The sequence below is a fragment of the Hordeum vulgare genome, chromosome 1H (genome assembly GCF_904849725.1).
Source record: "Hordeum vulgare subsp. vulgare chromosome 1H, MorexV3_pseudomolecules_assembly, whole genome shotgun sequence".
NCBI lineage: Eukaryota > Viridiplantae > Streptophyta > Magnoliopsida > Poales > Poaceae > Hordeum > Hordeum vulgare.
In genome coordinates this window covers 475712421-475736993 of record NC_058518.1, presented here as the reverse complement: position 1 = coordinate 475736993, position 24573 = coordinate 475712421, and positions in this window count along the sequence as shown.

The window sequence follows — 24573 nt, the reverse complement described above, 5'->3', positions numbered from 1 at the left end:
ATTTCTTAAGAGTTTGGGGCTTCGATGCTTATGCGAAAGAGTTTCAGCCGGATAAGCTCGAACCCAAAAGCGGATAAATGCATCTTCATAGGACACCCAAAATAGTTGGGTATACCTCCTATCTTAGACCCGGAAGCAAAAGTGTTTGCTTCTAGAAACGGGTCCTTTCTCGAGGAAAGGTTTCTCTCGAAAGAGCTGAGTGGGAGTATGGTGGATACTTGATGAGGTTATTGATCCTTCACTTCAACCAGCGTGTGGTAGGGCGCAGGAAGTTGTTCATGTGGCACCTACATCAATTGAAGTGGAAGCTTATGATGGTGATCATGAAGTTTCGGATCAAGTCACTGCCAAAACCCTCGTAGGCGGACAAGGATGCGTACTACTACAGAGTGGTATGGTAAACCTGTCTTAGAGGTCATGTTGTTGGACAACAATGAACCTACAAGATATGGAGAAGCGATGGTGAGCACGGATTCCAACAAATGGCTGGAGGCCATGAAATCCGAGAGAGGATCCATGTATGAAAAACAAAGTATAGACTTTGGAGGAACTACATGATGCTCATAAGACTATTAACTGTGAATGGATATTTAAAAGGAAGACAAATGATGATGGCGAAAAGTCAACATTAAGAAAGTTCGACTTGTCGCAAAGGTGTTTTCGACAAAGTTCAAAGAGTTGACTATGATGAGACTTTCTCACTCGTAGCAATGTTGAAAGTTTGTTGAAATTATGTTAGCAGTTGCTGCATCATTTATGGAATATTGCAGATAGGATGTTAAAATATTGTTTCCTTGATGGATTCCTTGAGGAAAGGTTGTATGTGATACAACCAGAAGATTTTGTCGATCCTAAAAGGTGCTAACAAGTATGCAAAGCTCCAGCGATCCTTCTATGGACTAGAGCAAGCATCTCGGAGTTGGAATATACACTTTGATGAGATGATCAAATTTTTTGGTTCTATACAAAGTTTGTAAGAAACTTGTATTTCCAAAAGGTGAGTGGGAGCACTATAGAATTTGTGATGAATATATGTGGTTGACATACTGTTGATTGGAAATAATGTAGAATTTCTGCAAAGCGTAAAGGGTTGTTTGAAAGGATTTTTTTCGAGGGAAAACCTAGATGTAGCTACTTGAGAGTTGAGCATCAAGATCTATAAAGATAGATCAAAGTGCTTAATGGAACTTCAACGAAATGCATGCCTTGACAAGTTTTTGAAGGAGTTCAAAATAGATCAGCAAAGAAGGAGTTCTCGGCTATGTTGCAAGGTGTAAATTTGAGTATGGCTCAAAGCCCGACCACGGCAGAAGAAAGAGAAAGGACGAATGTCATCCCCTATGCATCAGTCGTAGGCTCTACAAGTATGCTATGTTGTGTACCGCACCTAAAGCATGCCTTGCCATGAGTCAGTCTTGGGGTACAAGAGTGATCCAGGAATGGATCACTCGACATCGGTCAAAGTTATCCTGGACTAAGGAATTTTTCTCAATTATGGAGGTGATTAAAGAGTTCGTCGTAAAGTAGTTACCTCGATGCAAGCTTTGTCACTAATCCGGAGGACTATGAGTAGTAAACCGGAGTCGTATAGTGGAGAAATCATTTGGAATGGTTCTAGATGGGGCGTAGTAGCATCTATAGGATGACGTAGAGATTTGTAAAGCACACACAGATCTGAAAGGGTCAGACCCGTTGCCTATAAACCTCTCTCACAAGCAAGACATGATCAAACCCCAGAACTGTATGGGTGTTGAATTCATTTCAATCACATAGTGATGTGAACTAGATTATTGACTCTAGTGCAAGTGGGAGACTGTTGGAAATATGCCCTAGAGGCAATAATAAAATTATTATTATCATATTTCCTTGTTCATGATAATCGTCTATTGTTCATGCTATAATTGTATTAACAGGAAACAGTAATACATGTGTGGATAAATAGATCACAATGTGTCCCAAGCAAGCCTCTAGTTGGCTAGCTCGTTGATCAATAGATGGTCACGGTTTCCTGATCATGGACATTGGATGTTATTGATAACGGGATCACATCATTAGGAGAATGATGTGATGGACAAGACCCAATCCTAAGCATAGCACTAGATCGTGTTGTTCGTATGCTAAAGCTTTTCGAATGTCAAGTATCTTTTCCTTCGACCGTGAGATTGTGCAACTCCCGGATACCGTAGGAGTGCTTTGGGTGTATCAAACGTCACAACGTAATTGGGTGACTATAAAGGTGCACTACGGGTATCTTCGAAAGTATCTGTTGGGTTGGTATGAATCAAGATCGGGATTTGTCACTCCGTGTGACAGAAAGGTATCTCTGGGCCCACTCGTAGAACATCATCATAATGAGAGCAATGTGACTAAGGAGTTAGTCATGGGATGATGTGCTACGGAACGAGTAAAGAGACTTGCCGGCAACGAGATTGAACAAGGTATGGGGATACCAACGATCGAATGTCGGGCAAATTCTATACCGGTAGACAAAGGGAATTGTATACGGGATTGATTGAATCCTTGACATTGTGGTTCATCCGATGATATCATCATGGAACATGCGGGGGCACCATGGGTATCCAGACCCCGTTGATGGTTATTGGCCGGAGAGGTGTCTCGGTCATGTCTGCATGCCTCCCTAACCTGTAGGGTTTACACACTTAAGGTTCAATGACGCTAGGGTTACAAGGAATTGTTATACGATGTTACCGAAGGTTGTTCGGAGTCCCGTATGAGATCCCGGACGTCACGAGGATCTTGATGACCCACAAGTATAGGGGATCAATCGTATTCCTTTCGATAACTAAGAGTGTCGAACCCACGAGGAGCAGAAGGCTCTGATAAACGGTTTTCAACAAGGTAATAACTGCAAGCACTGAAAGTAGCGGTAACAAGTGATGGTGTAGTGAGGTGAAACGTAGCAAGTGAAAAGTAACAAGTAACAAGTAGTAGCAACGGTGCGGTAAAGTGGCCCAATCCCCTTTGTAGCAAGGGACAAGCTTGAACAAAGTCTTATAGGAGGAAAAGTGCTCCCGAGGACACACGGGAATTTCTTGTGGAAATATGCCCTAGAGGCAATAATAAAATGGTTATTATCATATTTCCTTGTTCATGATAATCGTCTATTGTTCATGCTATAATTGTATTAACAGGAAACAGTAATACATGTGTGAATAAATAGATCACAATGTGTCCCTAGCAAGCCTATGGTTGGCTAGCTCGTTAGTCAATAGATGATCATGGTTTCCTGATCATGGGCATTAGATGTCATTGATAACGGGATCACATCATTGGGAGAATGATGTGATGGACAAGACCCAATCCTAAGCATAGCACTAGATCGTATTGTTCGTATGCTAAAGCTTTTCTAATGTCAAGTATCTTTTCCTTCGACCGTGAGATTGTGCAACTCCCGGATACCGTAGGAGTGCTTTGGGTGTATCAAACGTCACAACGTAACTGGGTGACTATAAAGATGCACTACGGGTACCTCCGAAAGTGTCTGTTGGGTTGGTACGAATCGAGATCGGGATTTGTCACTCCGTGTGACGAAGAGGTATCTCTCGGCCCACTCGGTAGAACATCATCATGAGCTCAATGTGACTAAGGAGTTAGTCACACAATGACATGCTACGGAACGAGTAAAGAGACTTACCGGTAACGAGATTGAACAAGGTATAGGTATACCGACGATCGAATCTCCGGCAAGTTCTATACCGACAGACAAAGGGAATCGTATACGGGATTGATTGAATCCTTGACATCGTGGTTCATCCGATGAGATCATCGTGGAGCTAGTGGGAGCCACCATGGGTATCCATACCCCGCTGATGGTTATTGGCAAGAGAAGTGTCTTGGTCATGTCTGCCTGTCTCCCGAACCCGTAGGGTCTACACACTTAAGGTTCGATGACGCTAGGGTTATAGGGAATTGTTATACGAGGTTACCGAAAGTTGCTCGGAGTCCCGGATGAGATCCCGAACGTCACGAGGAGCTCTGGAATGGTCCGGAGGTAAAGATTGATATATAGGACGGATGGTTTTGGACACCGGAAGTGTTTCGGGCGTCACCGGTAACGTACCGGGACCACCGGAGGTGGCCCCGGAGGACCACCGAAGGGGGGCAACGACCCCGGGAGGCTAGATGGGCTAAGTGGGGAAGGGAACCAGCCCCTAGGTGGGCTGGTGCGCCCCCCACCCAGCCCATGCGCACCAGAGAAGGGCGGAGGGGGGAAACCCTAGGCGCAGGTCAGGCCCAAGGCCCATCTAGGGTGCGCCCCCCCCCCTTTCCCTGCCCTGGCCGCCGCCCCCCTCTCATATGGTGGCTGCCGCACCACCTAGGGGGGAACCCTAGGGGTGGCGCACCCCCCTCCCCCTCCTCCTATAAATATAGAGGGGTTTTGGCCATTGAGACACACGGTTTTCCCTCTCTCTCGGCGCAGCCCTGCCCTTCTTCCTCCTCCTCTCTGCCGGTGCTTGGCGAAGCCCTGCCGGGAGACCTCGTCTCTCCATCGACACCACGCCGTCGTTCTGTTGGAGTTCTTCCCCAACCTCTCCCTCCTCCTTGCTGGATCAAGGTGCGGGAGACGTCACCGGGCTGCACGTGTGTTGAACGCGGAGGTGTCGTAGTTCAGCACTAGATCGGAATCGCTGCGAGTACGACTCCATCAACCGCGTTCTAGCAACGCTTCCGCTTAGCAATCTTCAAAGGTATGACGATGCTCTTACCCCTCTCTCGTTGCTGGTCTCTCCATAGGAAGATCTGAATATGCGTAGGAAAATTTTGAATTTATGCTACGATTACCCAACAGTGGCATCCGAGCCAGGTTTTCTATGCGTAGATTCTATGCACGAGTAGAACACAAAAGTTGTGGGCGATGATTTGTCAATTTGCTTGCCGCTACTAGTCTTATTCTTTTCCGGCGGTATTATGGGATGAAGCGGCCCGGACCGACTTTACACGTACGCTTACGTGAGACTGGTTCCACCGACAGACATGCACACCGTGCATAAAGGTGGCTAGCGGGTGTGTGTCTCTCCTACTCTAGTCGGATTGGATTTGATGAAAAGGGTCCTTATTGAGGGTAAATAGCTTTGGCATATCATCGTTGTGGCTGTCACGTAGGTAAGAAGGCGTTCTTGCTAGAAACCAAAATCAGCCACGTAAAACTTGCAACAACAATTAGAGGACGTCTAACTTGTTTTTGCAGGGTTTGACATGTGATGTGATATGGCCAAAGTTGTGATGTTGCATGTATGATGTATGAGATGATCATGTTATTGTAATAGGTTTCACGACTTGCATGTCGATGAGTATGACAACCGGCAGGAGCCATAGGAGTTGTCTTAATTTATTGTACCATGTGCTTACTACTTTTACTTCATTGCTAACGGTTAGCTATAGTAGTAGTGATAGTAGTAGTTGGCGTGACGACTTCACGGAGACACGATGATGGAGATCATGATGATGGAGATCATGGTGTCACGCCGGTGACGATGATGATCATGCGATGCCTGAAGATGGAGATCGAAAGAGCAAAGATGATAATGGCCATATCATGTCACTATATGATTGCATTGTGATGTTTATCATGTTTTTCATCTTATTGCTTAGAACGACGGTAGCATAATAAGATGATCCCTCTTAAAATTTCGAGAACGTATTCCCCTAAGTGTGCACCGTTGCGAAGGTTCGTTGTCTCGAAGCACCACGTGATGATCGGGTGTGATAGATTCTAACGTTCGAATACAACGGGTGTAAGCCAGATTTACACACGCAAAACACCTAGGTTGACTCGACGAGCTTAGCATGTACAGACATGACCTCGAATACAAGAGACCGAAAGGTCGAACATGAGTCATATGGTTGAATACGATCAGCATGGAGTTGCTCACCATGGTGACTAGTCCGTCTCACGTGATGATCGGACACGGGTTAGTCAACATGGATCATGTATTACTTAGATGACTAGAGGGATGTCGATTTAAGTGGGAGTTCATACTTAATTTGATTAAATGAACTTAATTGTCATGAACTTAGTCTAAAAGTTGTCTTTATAAATATTGTAGATGTCCAACGTCAACCTCAATTTCAACGCATTCCTAGAGAAAAACAAGCTGAAAGATGATGGTAGCAACTATGCGGACTGGGTTCGCAACTTGAAGCTCATCCTTGAAGCAGCTAAAAAGGCTTATGTCCTTGATGCGCCGCTAGGTGACCCTCCCTCTCCCGCAGCAGCCTAGGACATTCTGAACGTCTGGCAAACGCGGAGTGATGACTACTCTCTGGTTAGGTGTGGCATGTTATACAGTTTAGAAACGGGGCTCCAAAGGCGTTTTGAGCAACATGGGGCATATGAGATGTTCCAGGAGCTGAAGCTAGTTTTTCAAGCTTATGCCTGTGTCGAGAGATATGAAGTCTCCGACAAGTTCTTTAGCTGTAAGATGGAGGAGAACAGTTCTGTCAGTGAGCACATACTCAAAATGTCTGGGTTACACGGTCATTTGACTTCACTTGGAGTCGAACTTCTGAATGATGCTATAATTGACAGAATCCTCCAGTCTCTCCCACCAAGCTACAAAGGCTTTGTGCTTAACTACAACATGCAAGGGATGGAGAAGACCATTCCCGAGTTGTACTCGATGCTCAAGTCTGCAGAAGTAGAAATCAAGAAAGAGCATCAAGTGTTGATGGTCAACAAGACCACTAGTTTCAAGAAAGGCAAGGGTAAGAAGAACTTCAAGAAAGACGGCAAAGCTGTTGCCGCGCCCGGTAAGCCAGATGCCGGGAAGAAGAAAAAGAACGGACCCAAGCCTGAGACTGAGTGCTTCTATTGCAAGGGAAAGGGTCACTGGAAGCGGAACTGCCCCAAATACTTAGCGGACAAGAAGGCCGGCAACGTTAAAGGTATATGTGATATACATGTTATTGATGTGTACCTGACCAGCGCTCGTAGTAGCTCCTAGGTATTTGATACCGGTGCTGTTGCTCACATTTGCAACTCAAAGCAGGAACTGCGGAATAAGCGGAGACTGTCCAAGGACGAGGTGACGATGCGCGTCGGGAATGGTTCAAAGGTCGATGTGATCGTCGTCGGCACTCTACTTCTACATCTACCGCCGGGATTAGTTTTAAACCTTAATAATTGTTATTTAGTACCAGCTCTAAGCATGAACATTGTATCAGGGTCTTGCTTAATGCAAGACGGCTACTCATTTAAGTCAGAGAATAATGGTTGTTCTATTTATATGAGTGATATGTTTTATGGTCATGCTCCGCTGGTGAATGGTTTATTCTTGATGAATCTCGATCGTGATGTTACACATATTCATAGTGTGAGTACCAAAAGATGCAAAGTTGATAATGATAGTCCCACATACTTGTGGCACTGCCGCCTTGGTCATATCGGCGTTAAGCGCATGAAGAGGCTCCATACTGATGGACTATTAGAGTCTCTTGACTTTGAATCATTTGACACATGCGAACCGTGCCTCATGGGCAAGATGACTAAGACTCCATTCTCAGGAATAATGGAGAGAGCAACCGACTTATTGGAAATAATACATACTGATATGTGTGGTCCAATGAACGTTGAAGCTCGCGGTGGTTATCGTTATGTTCTCACTCTCACCGATGATTTGAGTAGGTATGGGTATATCTACTTGATGAGGCACAAATCTGAGACGTTTGAAAAGTTCAAGGAATTTCAGAGTGAGGTTGAGAATCAACGTGATAGAAAAATTAAATGTCTACGATCTGATCGTGGAGGAGAATATTTGAGTCACGAGTTTGGCACACACCTAAGGAAGTGTGGAATCGTTTCACAACTGACCCCGCCTGGCACACCGCAACGCAACGGAGTGTCTGAACGTCGTAATCGCACTTTATTAGATATGGTACAATCTATGATGTCTCTTACCGACTTACCGTTATCATTTTGGGGATATGCATTAGAAACTGCAGCATTCACTTTAAATAGGGCACCGTCTAAATCCGTTGAGACGACACCGTATGAACTATGGTTTGGCAAGAAACCTAAGTTGTCGTTTCTTAAAGTTTGGGGCTGCGATGCTTATGTGAAGAAACTTCAACTAGAAAAGCTCGAACCCAAAGCGGAGAAATGCATATTCATAGGATACCCTAAGGAAACTATTGGGTATACCTTCTATCTTAGATCCGAAGGTAAAACCTTTGTTGCCAAGAACGGATCCTTTCTAGAGAAAGAGTTTCTCTCGAAAGAAGTAAGTGGGAGGAAGGTAGAACTTGATGAGGTAATTACACCCCCTCTCGAACAGGATAGTAGCGCAGCGCGGGAAGTTGTTCCTGTGGCGCCTACACCGACTGAAGAGGAAGTTAATGATGATGATCATGAAGCTTCGGATCAAGTTACTACTGAACCGCGAAGGTCCACAAGGGCACGCTCCGCACCAGAGTGGTACGGCAACCGTGTGATGGAAATCATGTTGTTAGACAACGGTGAACCTTCGAACTATGAAGAAGCGATGGCGGGCCCGGATTCCAACAAATGGCTTGAGGCTATGAAATCCGAGATAGGATCCATGTATGAGAACAAAGTATGGACTTTATTGGACTTGCCCGATGATCGGCGAGCCATAGAAAATAAATGGATCTTCAAGAAGAAGACTGATGCAAACGGTAATGTAACCGTTTACAAAGCTCGACTTGTCGCAAAGGGTTTTCGACAAATTCAAGGAGTTGACTACGAAGAGACTTTCTCTCCCGTAGCGAAGCTGAAATCAGCCCGAATCATGTTAGCAATTCCCACCTTTTATGATTATGAAATTTGGCAAATGGACGTCAAAACAGCGTTCCTTAACGGGAACCTTAAGGAAGAGTTGTATATGATGGAACCAGAAGGTTTTGTCGACCCTAAAGGTGCTAACAAAGTGTGCAAGCTCCAGCGCTCCATCTATGGGCTGGTGCAAGCATCTCGGAGTTGGAACATTCTCTTTAATGAGGTGATTAAAGCGTTTGGGTTCATGCAGGTTTACGTAGAAGCCTGTCTGTACAAGAAAGTGAGTGGGAGCTCTATAGCTTTCCTCATACTGTATGTGGATGACATATTATTGATGGGGAATAATATAGAGATGCTGGAGAGCATAAAGGCCTATTTGAACAAGAGTTTTTCAATGAAGGACCTTGGAGAAGCTGCATACATATTAGGCATCAAGATCTATAGAGATAGCTCAAGACGCCTCATAGGTCTTTCGCAAAGTACATACCTTGACAAGATATTGAAGAAGTTCAATATGGAAAACTCAAAGAAAGGGTTCTTGCCAGGTTAGCAAGCTATGAGATTGAGTAAGACTCACTCGCCGACCACGGCAACAGATAAAGAGAAGATGAGTTCTGTCCCCTACGCTTCAGCCGTGGGCTCTCTAATGTATGCCATGCTATGTACCAGACCTGATATAAACCTTGCCATAAGTTTGGTAGGGAGGTACCAAAGTGATACCGGTATGGAACACTGGACAGCGGTCAAGAATATCCTTAAGTACCTGAAGAGGACTAAGGAAATGTTTCTCGTTTATGGAGGTGACGAAGAGCTCGTCGTAAAGGGTTACGTCGACGCTAGCTTCGACACAGATCCGGATGACTCTAAGTCACAGACCAGATACGTATATGTGTTGAATGGTGGGGCAGTGAGCTGGTGCAGCAGCAAGCAAGAAGTCGTGGCAGCATCTACATGTGAAGTGGAGTACATAGCTGCTTCAGAAGCACCTCATGAAGGAATTTGGATGAAGGAGCTCATCACCGACCTTGGAGTGGTTCCAAGCGCGTCGGGTCCAATGACACTCTTCTGTGATAACACTGGGGCCATTGCCATAGCCAAGGAGCCCAGGTTTCACCGGAAGACGAAGCACATCAAACGCCGCTACAACTCCATCCAGGACCTTGTCCAGAGTGGAGTAATAGATATTTGTAAAGTACACACGGATCTGAATATTGCAGACCCGTTGACTAAACCTCTTCCACGAGCAAATCATGATCAACACCATAATGCTATGGGTGTTCGATACATCACAATGTAACTAGATTATTGACTCTAGTGCAAGTGGGAGACTGTTGGAAATATGCCCTAGAGGCAATAATAAAATGGTTATTATCATATTTCCTTGTTCATGATAATCGTCTATTGTTCATGCTATAATTGTATTAACAGGAAACAGTAATACATGTGTCAATAAATAGATCACAATGTGTCCATAGCAAGCCTCTGGTTGGCTAGCTCGTTAGTCAATAGATGATCATGGTTTCCTGATCATGGGCATTAGATGTCATTGATAACGGGATCACATCATTGGGAGAATGATGTGATGGACAAGACCCAATCCTAAGCATAGCACTAGATCGTATTGTTCGTATGCTAAAGCTTTTCTAATGTCAAGTATATTTTCCTTCGACCGTGAGATTGTGCAACTCCCGGATACCGTAGGAGTGCTTTGGGTGTATCAAACGTCACAACGTAACTGGGTGACTATAAAGGTGCACTACGGGTACCTCCGAAAGTGTCTGTTGGGTTGGTACGAATCGAGATCGGGATTTGTCACTCCGAGTGACGGAGAGGTATCTCTGGGCCCACTCGGTAGAACATCATCATGAGCTCAATGTGACTAAGGAGTTAGTCACGCAATGACGTGCTACGGAACGAGTAAAGAGACTTACCGGTAAGGAGATTGAACAAGGTATAGGTATACCGACGATCGAATCTCGGGCAAGTTCTATACCGACAGATAAAGGGAATCGTATACGGGATATATTGAATCCTTGACATCGTGGTTCATCCGATGAGATCATCGTGGAGCTAGTGGGAGCCACCATGGGCATCCAAACCCCGCTGATGGTTATTGGCCAGAGAAGTGTCTCGGCCATGTCTGCTTGTCTCCCGAACCCGTAGGGTCTACACACTTAAGGTTCGATGACGCTAGGGTTATAGGGAATTGTTATACGAGGTTACCGAAAGTTGTTCGGAGTCCCGGATGAGATCCCGGACGTCACGAGGAGCTCCGGAATGGTCCGGAGGTAAAGATTTATATATAGGACGGATGGGTTTGGACACCGGAAGTGTTTCGGGCGTCACCGGTAACGTACCGGGACCACCGGAGGTGGCCCCGGGGGACGACCGAAGGGGGGCAACGACCCTGGGAGGCTAGATGGGCTAAGTGGGGAATGGAACCAGCCCCTAGGTGGGTTGGTTTTCCCCCCACCCAGCCCATGCGCACCAGAGAGGGGGAGGGGGGAAACCCTAGGCTCAGGTGAGGCCCAAGGCCCATCTAGGGTGCGCCCCCCCCCCCTTTCCCTGCCCTGGCCGCCGCCCCCCTCTCATCTGGTGGCTGCCGCACCACCTAGGGGGGAACCCTAGGGGTGGCGCACCCCCCTCCTCCTCCTCCTATAAATATAGAGGGGTTTTGGCCATGGAGACACACGGTTTCCCCTCTCTCTCGGCGCAGCCCTGCCCTTCTTCCTCCTCCTCTCTGCCGGTGCTTGGCGAAGCCCTGCCGGGAGACCTCGTCTCTCCATCGACACCACGCCGTCGTGCTGCTGGAGTTCTTCCCCAACCTCTCCCTCCTCCTTGCTGGATCAAGGTGCGGGAAACGTCACCGGGCTGCACGTGTGTTGAACGCGGAGGTGCCGTAGTTCAGCACTAGATCGGAATCGATGCGAGTACGACTCCATCAACCGCGTTCTAGCAACGCTTCCGCTTAGCGATCTTCAAAGGTATGAAGATGCTCTTACCCCTCCCTCGTTGCTGGTCTCTCCATAGGAAGATCTGAATATGCGTAGGAAAATTTTGAATTTATGCTACGATTACCCAACATTTCTGTCATGCTATTTTAATCATGTTCATGTGATTCGCGTTCGTTACTTTGATAGTTTGATATTGTTGGGGAACGTCGCATGGGAAACAAAAATTTTCCTACGCGCACGAAGACCTATCATGGTGATGTTCATCTACGAGAGGGGATGAGCGATCTACGTACCCTTGTAGATTGTACAGCAGAAGCGATTAGAGATCGCGGTTGATGTAGTGGAACGTCCTCACGTCCCTCGATCCGCCCCGCGAACAATCCCGCGATCAGTCCCACGATCTAGTACCGAACGGACGGCACCTCCGCGTTCAGCACACGTACAGCTCGACGATGATCTCGGCCTTCTTGATCCAGCAAGAGAGACGGAGAGGTAGAAGAGTTCTCCGGCAGCGTGACGGCGCTCCGGAGGTTGGTGACGATCTTGTCTCAGCAGGGCTCCGCCCGAGCTCCGCAGAAACGTGATCTAGAGGAAAAACTATGGAGGTATGTGGTCGGGCAGCCGTGAGAAAGTCGTCTCAAATCAGCCCTAAAACCTCCGTATATATAGGTGGGAGGGAGGGGAGGAGGCAGCCTCAAAACCCAAAGGTTTGGCCGAAATTGGAGGTGGAGGAGTCCTACTCCAATCCTACTTGGAGTAGGATTCCACCTTCCCACTTGGAAACTCTTTCCACCTTGTGTTTTTTCCTTCTCAAACCTTATGGGCCTTAGTGGGAACTTATTCCAGCCCACTAGGGGCTGGTTTATCTCTTCCCATAGCCCATGAGACCCCTTGGGGCGTGACACCCCTCCCGATGGTCCCCGGCACCCCTCCCGGCACTCCCGGTACACTACCGATGAGCCCGAAACTTTTCCGGTAATGCCCGGAAACTTTCCGGTAACCAAATGAGGTCATCCTATATATCAATCTTCGTCTCCGGACCATTCCAGAAACCCTCGTGACGTCCATGATCCCATCCGGGACTCCGAACAACATTCGGTAACCAACCATATAACTCAAATACGCATAAAACATCGTCGAACCTTAAGTGTGCAGACCCTGCGGGTTCGAGAACTATGTAGACATGACCCGAGAGACTCCTCGGTCAATATCCAATAGCGGGACCTGGATGCCCATATTGGATCCTACATATTCTACGAAGATCTTATCGTTTGAACCTCAGTGCCAAGGATTCGTATAATCCCGTATGTCATTCCCTTTGTCCTTCGGTATGTTACTTGCCCGAGATTCGATCGTCAGTATCCGTATACCTATTTCAACCTCGTTTACCGGCAAGTCTCTTTACTCATTCCGTAATACAAGATCCCGCAACTTACACTAAGTTACATTGCTTGCAAGGCTTATGTGTGATGTTGTATTACCGAGTGGGCCCCGAGATACCTCTCCGTCACACGGAGTGACAAATCCCAGTCTTGATCCATACTAACTCAACTAACACCTTCGGAGATACCTGTAGAGCATCTTTATAGTCACCCAGTTACGTTGCGACGTTTGATACACACAAAGCATTCCTCCGGTGTCAGTGAGTTATATGATCTCATGGTCATAGGAATAAATACTTGACACGCAGAAAACAGTAGCAACAAAATGACACGATCAACATGCTACGTCTATTAGTTTGGGTCTAGTCCATCACATGATTCTCCTAATGATGTGATCCCGTTATCAAGTGACAACACTTGCCTATGGCCAGGAAACCTTGACCATCTTTGATCAACGAGCTAGTCAACTAGAGGCTTACTAGGGACAGTGTTTTGTCTATGTATCCACACAAGTATTGTGTTTCCAATCAATACAATTATAGCATGGATAATAAACGATTATCATGAACTAAGAAATATAATAATAACTAATTTATTATTGCCTCTAGGGCATATTTCCAACAGTCTCCCACTTGCACTAGAGTCAATAATCTAGTTCACATCACCATGTGATTCCAACGAATCCAACACCCATATAGTTATGGGGTCTGATCACGTCTTGCTCGTGAGAGAGGTTTTAGTCAACGGTTCTGAAACTTTCAGATCCGTGCGTTCTTTACAAATCTTTATGTCATCTTATAGATGCTGCTACTACGTGCTATTCGGAAATACTCCAAATATCTACTCTACTATACGAATCCGTTTCACTACTCATAGTTATTCGGATTAGTGTCAAAGCTTGCATCGACGTAACCCTTTACGACGAACTCTTTAACCACCTCCATAATCGAGAAAAATTCCTTAGTCCATTAGTTACTAAGGATAAATTTCGACCGCTGCTAGTGATTCAATCATGGATCACTCTCTGTACCTCTCAACATACTTTGAGTCAAGGCACACTTCAGGTGCGGTACATAGTATGGCATACTTTAGATTCTACGGCTAAGGCATAGAAGACGACCTTCGTCTATTCTCTTTATTCTGCCGTGGTCGGGTTTTGAGTCTTACTCAAATTCACACCTCACAACGCAACCAAGAACTCCTTCTTTGCTGGTCTATTTTGAACTCTTTCAAAAACTTGTCAAGGCATGCATCTTGTTGAAACTTCTATTAAGCGCTTTCGATCTATCTCCATAGATCTTTGATGCTCAACGTTCAAGTAGCGTAATCCAGGTACTCCTTTGAAAACTTCTTTCAAACAACCTTGTATGCTTTACAGAAATTCTACATTACTTCTGATCCACAATATGTCAACCACATATACCTATCAGAAATTCTATAGTGCTCCCACTCACTTCTTTGGAAATACAAGTTTCTCATAAACCTTGTACAAACCCAAAATCTTTGATCATCTCATCAAAGTATATATTCCAACTCCGAGATGCTTGCACCAGTCCATTGAAGGATCACTGGAGCTTGCATACTTGTTAGTATCTTTAGGATCGTCAAAACCTTCCGGTTGTATCACATACAATGTTTGCTCAAGGAAACTGTCGAGAAAACAATGTTTTGACATCCTACGTGCAATATTTCATAAATAATGCATCAACAACTAACATAATTCCAACAGACCTTTAGCATCGCTACGAGTGAGAAAGTCTCATCATAGTCAACTGTTTGATCTTGTCGAAAACATCTTTGCGACAAGTCGAGCTTTTCTTAATAGTGACTTATCACCATCATCGTCTGTCTTCTTTTAAAGATCCATCTTTACTCAATAGTCTTATGACCATCAAGTAGTTCTTTCAAAGTCTACACTTTGTTTTATACATGGATCCTCTCTCGGATTTCATGGCTTCCAGCCATTTGTCAGAATCTGGGCCCACCATCGCTTTCTCCATAACTCGTAGGTTCACTGTTGCTCAACAACATGACCTCCAAGACAGGGTTACCGTACCACTCTGTAGTAGTATGCGACCTTGTCAACCTACGAGGCTTGTAGTAACTTGATCCGATGCTTGATGATCACCATCATCTGCTTCCACTTCAATTGGTGTAGGCGCCACAGGAACAACTTCCTGCACCCTGCTACACACTGGTTGAAGTGATGGTTCAATAACCTCATCAAGTTCTACTACCCTCCCACTCAATTCTTTCGAGAGAAACCTTTCCTCGAGAAAGGATCCGTTTCTAGAAACAAACACTTTGCTTTCAGATCTGAGATAGGAGATGTACCCAACTGTTTTGGATATCCTATGAAGATGCATTTATCCGCTTTGGGTTCGAGCTTATCAGACTGAAACTTTTTCACATAAGTGTCGAAGCCCCAAACTTTCAAGAAACGACAGTTTAGATTTCTCTAAACCTCAGTCTATACTGTGTCATCTCAATGGAAATACGTGGTGCCCTATTTAAAGTGAGTGCGGTTGTCTCTAATGCATAACCCATAAACGATAGTGGTAATTCGATAAGAGACATCATAGTATGCACCATACCAAATAGTGCGTGGCTATGACGTTCAGACACATCATCACACTATGATGTTCCAGGTGGCATGAACTGCGAAACAATTTCCACATTGTCTTAACTGCGTACCAAAACTCATAACTCAGATATTCATTTCCATGATCATATCGTAGACAGTTTATCCTCTTGTTACGACGAACTTCACTCTGAAACGGAATTGAACTTTTCAACATTTCAGACTTGTGATTCATTAAGTAAATACTCCTGTATCTACTCAAATCGTCAGTGAAGTAAGAACATAATGATATCCACTACGTGCCTCAGCACCCATTGGACTGCATACATCAAAATGTATCACTTTCAACAAGTTACTATCTTATTTCATCTCAATGAAAACAAGGCCTTGCTCATGTGGTATGATTTGCATGTCACTAGTGATTCGAAATCAGGTGAGTACAAAGATCCATCAGCATGGAGCCTCTTCATGCAATTTATACTAACATGACTTAAGCGGCAGTGCCACAAGTAAGTGGTACTATCATCATCAACTCGTATCTTTTGGCACCAATATCATGAACATGTGTAACACTACGATCGAGATTCAATAAACCATTGAAGGTGATTATTCAAGAAAATAGAGTAACCATTATTCTCTTTAAATGAATAATCGTATTGCAATAAACACGATCCAATCATGTTCATGTTTAACGCAAGCACGAAATAACAATTATTTAGGTTTAACACCAATCCCGATGATAGAGGGAGCGTGCGACGTTTGATCATATCAATCTTGGAAACACTTCCAACACGTATCGTCACCTCGCCTTTAGCTAGTCTCCGTTTATGCCGTAGCTTTCATTTCGCGTCACTAATCACTTAGCAACTGAACCGGTATCCAATACCCTCGTGCTACTAGGAGTACTAGTAAAGTACACATCAACATCATGTATATCAAATACACTTCTTTCGACTTTTGCCAGCCATCTTATCTACCAAGTATCTTGAGTTGCTCCGCCTCAGTGATTGTTCCCCTCATTACGGAAGCACTTAGTCTCGGGTTTGGGTTTAATATTGGGTCTCTTCATTAGTGCAGCAACTGTTTTGCCGTTTCACGAAGTATCCCTTCTAGCCCTTGCCTTTCTTGAAACTTAGTGGTTTTACAAACCATCAACTATTGACGCTCCTTCTTGATTTCTACTTTCGCAGTGTCAAACATCACGAATCGCTCAAGGATCATTGTATCTATCCTCAATATGTTATAGTTCATCACGAAGCTCTCACAGCTTGGTGGCAGTGTCTTTTGGAGAACCATCACCATCTCATCTGGAAGATTAACTCCCACTTGATTCAAGTGATTGTCGTACTCAAACAATCTGAGCACACGCTCATCGATTGAGCTTTTCTCTTTTACTTTGTGGACAAAGAATCTTGTTGGAGGTCTCGTACCTCTTAACAAGGGCACAAGCATGAAATCACAATTTCATCTCTTTAGAACATCACTTATGTTCCGTGACGTTTTACAACGTTTTCGGCGCCTTGCTTCTAAGCCATTAAGTATCTTGCACTGAACTATTGTGTAGTAATCAGAAACGTGTATGTCGGATGTTCACAGCATCCACAGACGACGCTCGAGGTGCAGCACACCGAGTGGTGCATTAAGGACATAAGCCTTCTGTGCAGCAACGAGGACAATCCTCGGTTTTACAGACTCAGTCTGCAAAGTTTGCTACTATCAACTTTCAACTAAATTTTCTCTAGGAACATATAAAAACAGTAGAGCTATAGCGCAAGCTAAATCGTAATTCGCAAATACCATTAGACTATGTTCATGACAATTAGTTCAATTAATCATATTACTTAAGAACTCCCACTCAAAAAGTACATCTCTCTAGTCATTTGAGTGGTACATGATCCAAATCCACTATCTCAAGTCCGATCATCACGTGAGTCGAGAATAGTTTCAGTGGTAAGCATCTCTATGCTAATCATATCAACTATACAATTCATGCTCGACCTTTCGGTCTCATGTGTTCCGAGGCCATGTCTGCACATGCTAGGCTCGTCAAGCTTAACCCGAGTGTTCCGCGTGCGCAACTATTTTGCACCCGTTGTATGTGAACGTTGAGTCTATCACACCCGATCATCACGTGGTGTCTCGAAACGAAGAACTGTAGCAACGGTGCACAGTCGGGGAGAACACAATTTCGTCTTGAAATTTTAGTGAGAGATCACCTCATAATGCTACCGTCGTTCTAAGCAAAATAAGGTGCATAAAAGGATTAACATCACATGCAATTCATAAGTGACATGATATGGCCATCATCACGTGCTTCTTGATCTCCATCACCAAAACACCGGCACGATCTTCTTGTCACCGGCGTCACACCATGATTTCCATCATCATGATCTCCATCAACGTGTCGCCATCGGGGTTGTCGTGCTACTCATGCTATTACTACTAAAGCTACGTCCTAGCAAAATAGTAAACGCATCTGCAAGCACAAACGTTAGTTATAAAGACAACCCTATGGCTCCTGCCGGTTGCCGTACCATCGACGTGCAAGTCGATATTATCTATTACAACATGATCATCTCATACATCCAATATATCACATCACATCGTTGGCCATATCACATCACAAGCATACCCTGCAAAAACAAGTTAGACGTCCTCTAATTTTGTTGTTGCAAGTTTTACGTGGTGACCGGGGGTATCTAGTAGGATCGCATCTTACTTACGCAAACACCACAACGGAGATATATGAGTTGCTATTTAACCTCATCCAAGGACCTCCTTGGTCAAATCCGATTCAACTAAAGTTGGAGAAACCGTCACTTGCCAGTCATCTTTGAGCAAAGGGGGTTACTCGTAACGATGAAACCAGTCTCTCGTAAGCGTACGAGTAATGTCGGTCCAAGCCGCTTCAATCCAACAATACCGCGGAATCAAGAAAAGACTAAGGAGGGCAGCAAAACGCACATCACCGCCCACAAAACCTTTTGTGTTCTACTCGAGAAGACATCTACGCATGAACCTAGCTCTGATACCACTGTTGGGGAACGTCGCATGGGAAACAAAAATTTTCCTACGCGCACGAAGACCTATCATGGTGATGTTCATCTACGAGAGGGGATGAGCGATCTACGTACCCTTGTAGATCGTACAGCAGAAGCGATTAGAGATCGCGGTTGATGTAGTGGAACGTCCTCACGTCCCTCGATCTGCCCCGCGAACAATCCCGCGATCAGTCCCACGATCTAGTACCGAACGGACGGCACCTCCGCGTTCAGCACACGTACAGCTCGACGATGATCTCGGCCTTCTTGATCCAGCAAGAGAGACGGAGAGGTAGAAGAGTTCTCCGGCAGCGTGACGGCGCTCCGGAGGTTGGTGATGATCTTGTCTCAGCAGGGCTCCGCCCGAGCTCCGCAGAAACGTGATCTAGAGGAAAAACTATGGAGGTATGTGGTCGGGCAGCCGTGAGAAAGTCGTCTCAAATCAGCCCTAAAACCTCCGTATATATAGGTGGGAGGGAGGGGAGGAGGCAGCCTCAAAACCCAAAGGTTTGGCCGAAATTGGAGGTGGAGGAGTCCTACTCCAATCCTACTTGGAGTAGGATTCCACCTTCCCACTTGGAAACTCTTTCCACCTTGTGTTTTTTCCTTCTCAAACCTTATGGGCCTTAGTGGGAACTTATTCCAGCCCACTAGGGGCTGGTTTATCTCTTCCCATAGCCCATGAGACCCCTTGGGGCGTGACACCCCTCCCGATGGTCCCCGGCACCCCTCCCGGCACTCCCGGTACACTACCGATGAGCCCGAAACTTTTCCGGTAATGCCCGGAAACTTTCCGGTAACCAAATGAGGTCATCCTATATATCAATCTTCATCTCCGGACCATTCCGGAAACCCTCGTGACGTCCGTGATCCCATCCGGGACTCCGAACAACATTCGGTAACCAACCATATAACTCAAATACGCATAAAACATCGTCGAACCTTAAGTGTGCAGACCCTGCGGGTTCGAGAACTATGTAGACATGACCCGAGAGACTCCTCGGTCAATATCCAATAGCGGGACCTGGATGCCCATATTGGATCCTACATATTCTACGAAGATCTTATCGTTTGAACCTCAGTGCCAAGGATTCGTATAATCCCGTATGTCATTCCCTTTGTCCTTCGGTATGTTACTTGCCCGAGATTCGATCGTCAGTATCCGTATACCTATTTCAACCTCGTTTACCGGCAAGTCTCTTTACTCGTTCCGTAATACAAGATCCCGCAACTTACACTAAGTTACATTGCTTGCAAGGCTTATGTGTGATGTTGTATTACCGAGTGGGCCCCGAGATACCTCTCCGTCACACGGAGTGACAAATCCCAGTCTTGATCCATACTAACTCAACTAACACCTTCGGAGATACCTGTAGAGCATCTTTATAGTCACCCAGTTACGTTGCGACGTTTGATACACACAAAGCATTCCTCCGGTGTCAGTGAGTTATATGATCTCATGGTCATAGGAATAAATACTTGACACGCAGAAAACAGTAGCAACAAAATGACACGATCAACATGCTACGTCTATTAGTTTGGGTCTAGTCCATCACATGATTCTCCTAATGATGTGATCCCGTTATCAAGTGACAACACTTGCCTATGGCCAGGAAACCTTGACCATCTTTGATCAACGAGCTAGTCAACTAGAGGCTTACTAGGGACAGTGTTTTGTCTATGTATCCACACAAGTATTGTGTTTCCAATCAATACAATTATAGCATGGATAATAAACGATTATCATGAACTAAGAAATATAATAATAACTAATTTATTATTGCCTCTAGGGCATATTTCCAACAGATATGTGGGTGGACCGGCGCTTGGGTACTGCCCTTACTTGGACAAGCATCCCACTTATGATTAACCCCTCTCGCAAGCATCCGCAACGACAATAGAAGAATTAATACAACATCTAACCATAGCATTAAACTAGTGGATCCAAATCAGCCCCTTACGAAGCAACGCATAGACTCGGGTTTAAGCTTCTGTCACTCTAGCAACCCATCAGTTACTTACTACTCCCCAATGCCTTCCTCTAGGCCCAAAGATGGTGAAGTGTTATGTAGTCGACGTTCACATAACACCACTAGAGAAAAAGACAACCTACAGCATATCAAAATACCGAACGAATACCAAATTCACATGACTATTATCAGTATGACTTATCCCATGTCCTCAGGAACAAAAGTAACTACTCACAAAGCATAATAATAATCATGATCAGAGGTGTAATGAGTAGCATCAAGGATCTGAACATAAACTCTTCCACCAAGTAATCCAACTAGCATCAACTACAAAGAGTAATCAACACTACTAGCAACCTTACAAGTACCAATCGGAGTCGCGAGACGGAGATTGGTTACAAGAGATGAACTAGGGTTTGGAGAGGAGATGGTGCTAATGAAGATGTTGATGGATATAACTCCCCTCCAGCGAGAGGAGTGTTGGTGATGACGATGGCGATGATTTCCCCCTCCGGGAGGGAAGTTTCCCCGGCAGGATCGTCCTGCCGGAGCTCTAGATTGGTTCTACTCAAGTTCCGCCTCATGGCGGCAGAGAATCCACGAAAAAGCTCCACCCTGATTTTTTCCTGGACGAAACCCTTCATATAGCAAAAGAGGGGGGCCAGTGGGCCGCCAGTGTGCCCACAATCCCTGTAGCTGCCACCAGGGGGCGGCGGCTACCAGGCTTGTAGGCCCCTGGTAGCGCACCTCTGGCACTTCTTTCACCCAATATTTTTTATATATTCCCAAAAAATTCCACGTTGATTTTTAGGGCATTTGGTGTTGCGCAGAATAGAGGACTCAGACTTGCTCCTTTTCCAGTCCAGAATTCCAGCTGCCGGTATTCTCCCTCTTCAAATAAACCTTGCAAAATAAGAGAGAAAAGGCATAAGTATGGTACCACACAGTAATATAACAGTCCATAAAGCGATAAATATCAACATGAAAGCATGATGCAAAATGGACGTATCAACTCCCCCAAGCTTAGACCTCGCTTGTCCTCAAGCGAAAACCAAGATCCATAAACATGTCCACATGTTTAGGGATGAAGGTGTCGATAAAACATAATACGGACATGAGGGCATTATGATCACACATAGAACATCAATACATCGTAAAGATTCTTATGGGAAAGTAACAATTCCTGCACAAAGCAAAGTATGAAACAAAAACCTTACCGAGAAGTAGCCAACAACAGTCCATAGTCATTGAAGCAGTTGCAATTTATCATAACATCAGAAAGAGTCAAATAAGAGCTTGTAAAGCAAACCCACATACTCAATCATCTCTTTTGTTTTCCACAATTTTTACAACTCACGTGGTACCCACGGTATCAAATTTTCAGTTGGACACAGAGAAAGATAGGGGCTTTGATTTTGCCTCCCAACCATTTACCTCAAGGGTAAAGTCAACAATAATAAAGCATAAGTACTCACCTCCAAGTTGATATATGAATATAGATCTTTCCCTAGCTTGTGACGGTAGCCAAGACAAAGGCAAAATAAGGAATTGGTGAAGATCACCATGACTCTTTCAAGGGCAAAAAGTAAAGGTACAAGATAGGCCCTTCGCAGAGGGAAGCAGAGGTTGTCATGTGCTTTTGAGGTTTGGATGCGTGTCCTCTTACTGCGGAGGAACGTCACTTTATATTGCCTCTTGTGATAAAGAACTTTATTATGTAGTCTGTCGCTTTTATGTCTTCCTCATCACAGGTTCGTACAAAGCTTATTTTCCACACACTAATAGATCATACATATTAGAGAGCAATTTTTATTGCTTGCACCGATGACAACTTACTTGAGGGATCTTATTCAATCCATAGGTAGGTATGGTGGACACTCATGGCAAAACTGGGTTGAAGGTTTATGGATGCACAAGTAGTATCTCTACTTGGTGCGGGAGTTTTGGCTAATATGAGGTGGAAGCAATCGTCACATGCTAAGGGATCTCTAGGCATATAACATTGTTTGGAACCAAGAAAACACAATTCATTATGTTGTCTTCCTTGTCCAACATCTACTTCTAAGCATGTAATAGTTTGGTGAGTGCTCACAATTGTAAAAAGTGTCTAAGATGATATATTTATATGTGAACTTCTTTGTCCTTATTACTTCTTATTAATTGCAACAATGACTGGGGTCTATGTTGGTCTATTCTCAACAAGTTTCAATCATCATACTTGTTATATGTGAAGATATCACTTTCCATAAGATCATCTCATGATCTTTCATGCTATCGTTCTTTTAATACTTTTGATCACGGCACAAAACAAAGACCTTGACTAAGATACTCTTTATTATATAGCTCGCGAGCTCGAATACATCGGGGGAGACACAAAGTAAAAGACTCAAACTGAACACTAAAGACTTATTCCACTAAGAGAAGAAATAAAAACAGAAAAGGAAAGAACTAAAACAAAGGTAAAAGCAAAAGATATAAAGGTGATACGATACCAGGGCAACTCCCCCAAGCTTGGAAAAATCCAAGGGGATTGCCCATACCAATGCTTAGTTGTCTTCTTTCGTGGTGAAGGTGGTGGTGTTGTTGCCTTTGATTCCAAGAGAGCTATCAATCTTTGATTTATACCTTTGAGATATGCGACATGGTTTTCCAGCAAAACAACTTCACAGGAAAGGGAAATATTCCGAGCACGAGTTGTTTCGAAAAACCTCAAGAGTTCAATCAAGGATGGAGACAGCACGTGGAGGAAGGGTTGGAGAAAATCTACTCCTTCAACGTCTTCAATGTTGAACATAGGTTGAATTTCCTCCCTAGCTTGGGTTTTCTCCTTAGCTTTGTCCCTGGCTTCCGTGACTTGTACTCTTTTCAGATTAGCATCTACTTCATCATGAACTTGAGGGATATTATTCTCCCGAACATATTCCTGAGACATCTTTGCTCTAAATCTGCGGCAGAAAATAGGCTCGAAACGAAAACACAGGAAAACTACACGATACGGAGATCAAAACCCTCGGGCGTATATATAATGATTTTTTCTGGACCAGAAGGAGTTCTCCGCAAGAAAATGGAGTCCGGGAGGAACACAAGGTGCCCACAAGCCCAGTAGCCGTTACCAGGGGGTAGGTGGCGGCTACCAAGCTTGTGGCCGCCTCGTTCGCTCTCCGGACTGCTTTTTATTTTTCTAATTTTCCAAAAATTCCAAAATGGAGAAAAATTCCTATTGGAAATGTTTTGGAGTCCAATTACTTACCGAAACACATACCTCTTCATTTTCAGGGTCTGAAACAGGCTGATAAACATCCCTTATGTACTCCTCTGGAGTTATGATATTGATGATATTGGTCTCAACATTTATGGGAGTACCAGAGATATAATGCTTGATTCTTTGCCCATTTACCACTCTAGGAAAATTACCTTCCGGGTTATTGATTTTGATGGCACCGGAACGATATACTTCCTCGACAACGTAAGGACCTTCCCATTTAGAGAGAACCTTGCCTGCGAAGAATCTTAAGCGAGAATTGTATAGCAGGACATAATCTCCTACATTGAACTCTCGTTTTTGTATTCTTTTATTGTGCCATCTCTTAACCTTTTCCTTGAACAACTTGGCATTCTCATATGCCTGGGCCCTCCATTCATCTAATGAGCTGATATCAAACAACCGCTTCTCACCAGCAAGTTTGAAATCGAAGTTGAGCTCTTTGATTTCCCAATAAGCCTTGTGTTCTAGCTCAAGAGGTAAATGACAGGCCTTACCGTAAACTATTTTATACGGCGACATGCCCATGGGATTCTTATAAGCAGTCCTATAAGCCCATAGTTCATCGTCAAGTTTACTAGACCAATTCTTTCGAGATCTATTGACAGTCTTTTGTAAGATCAATTTG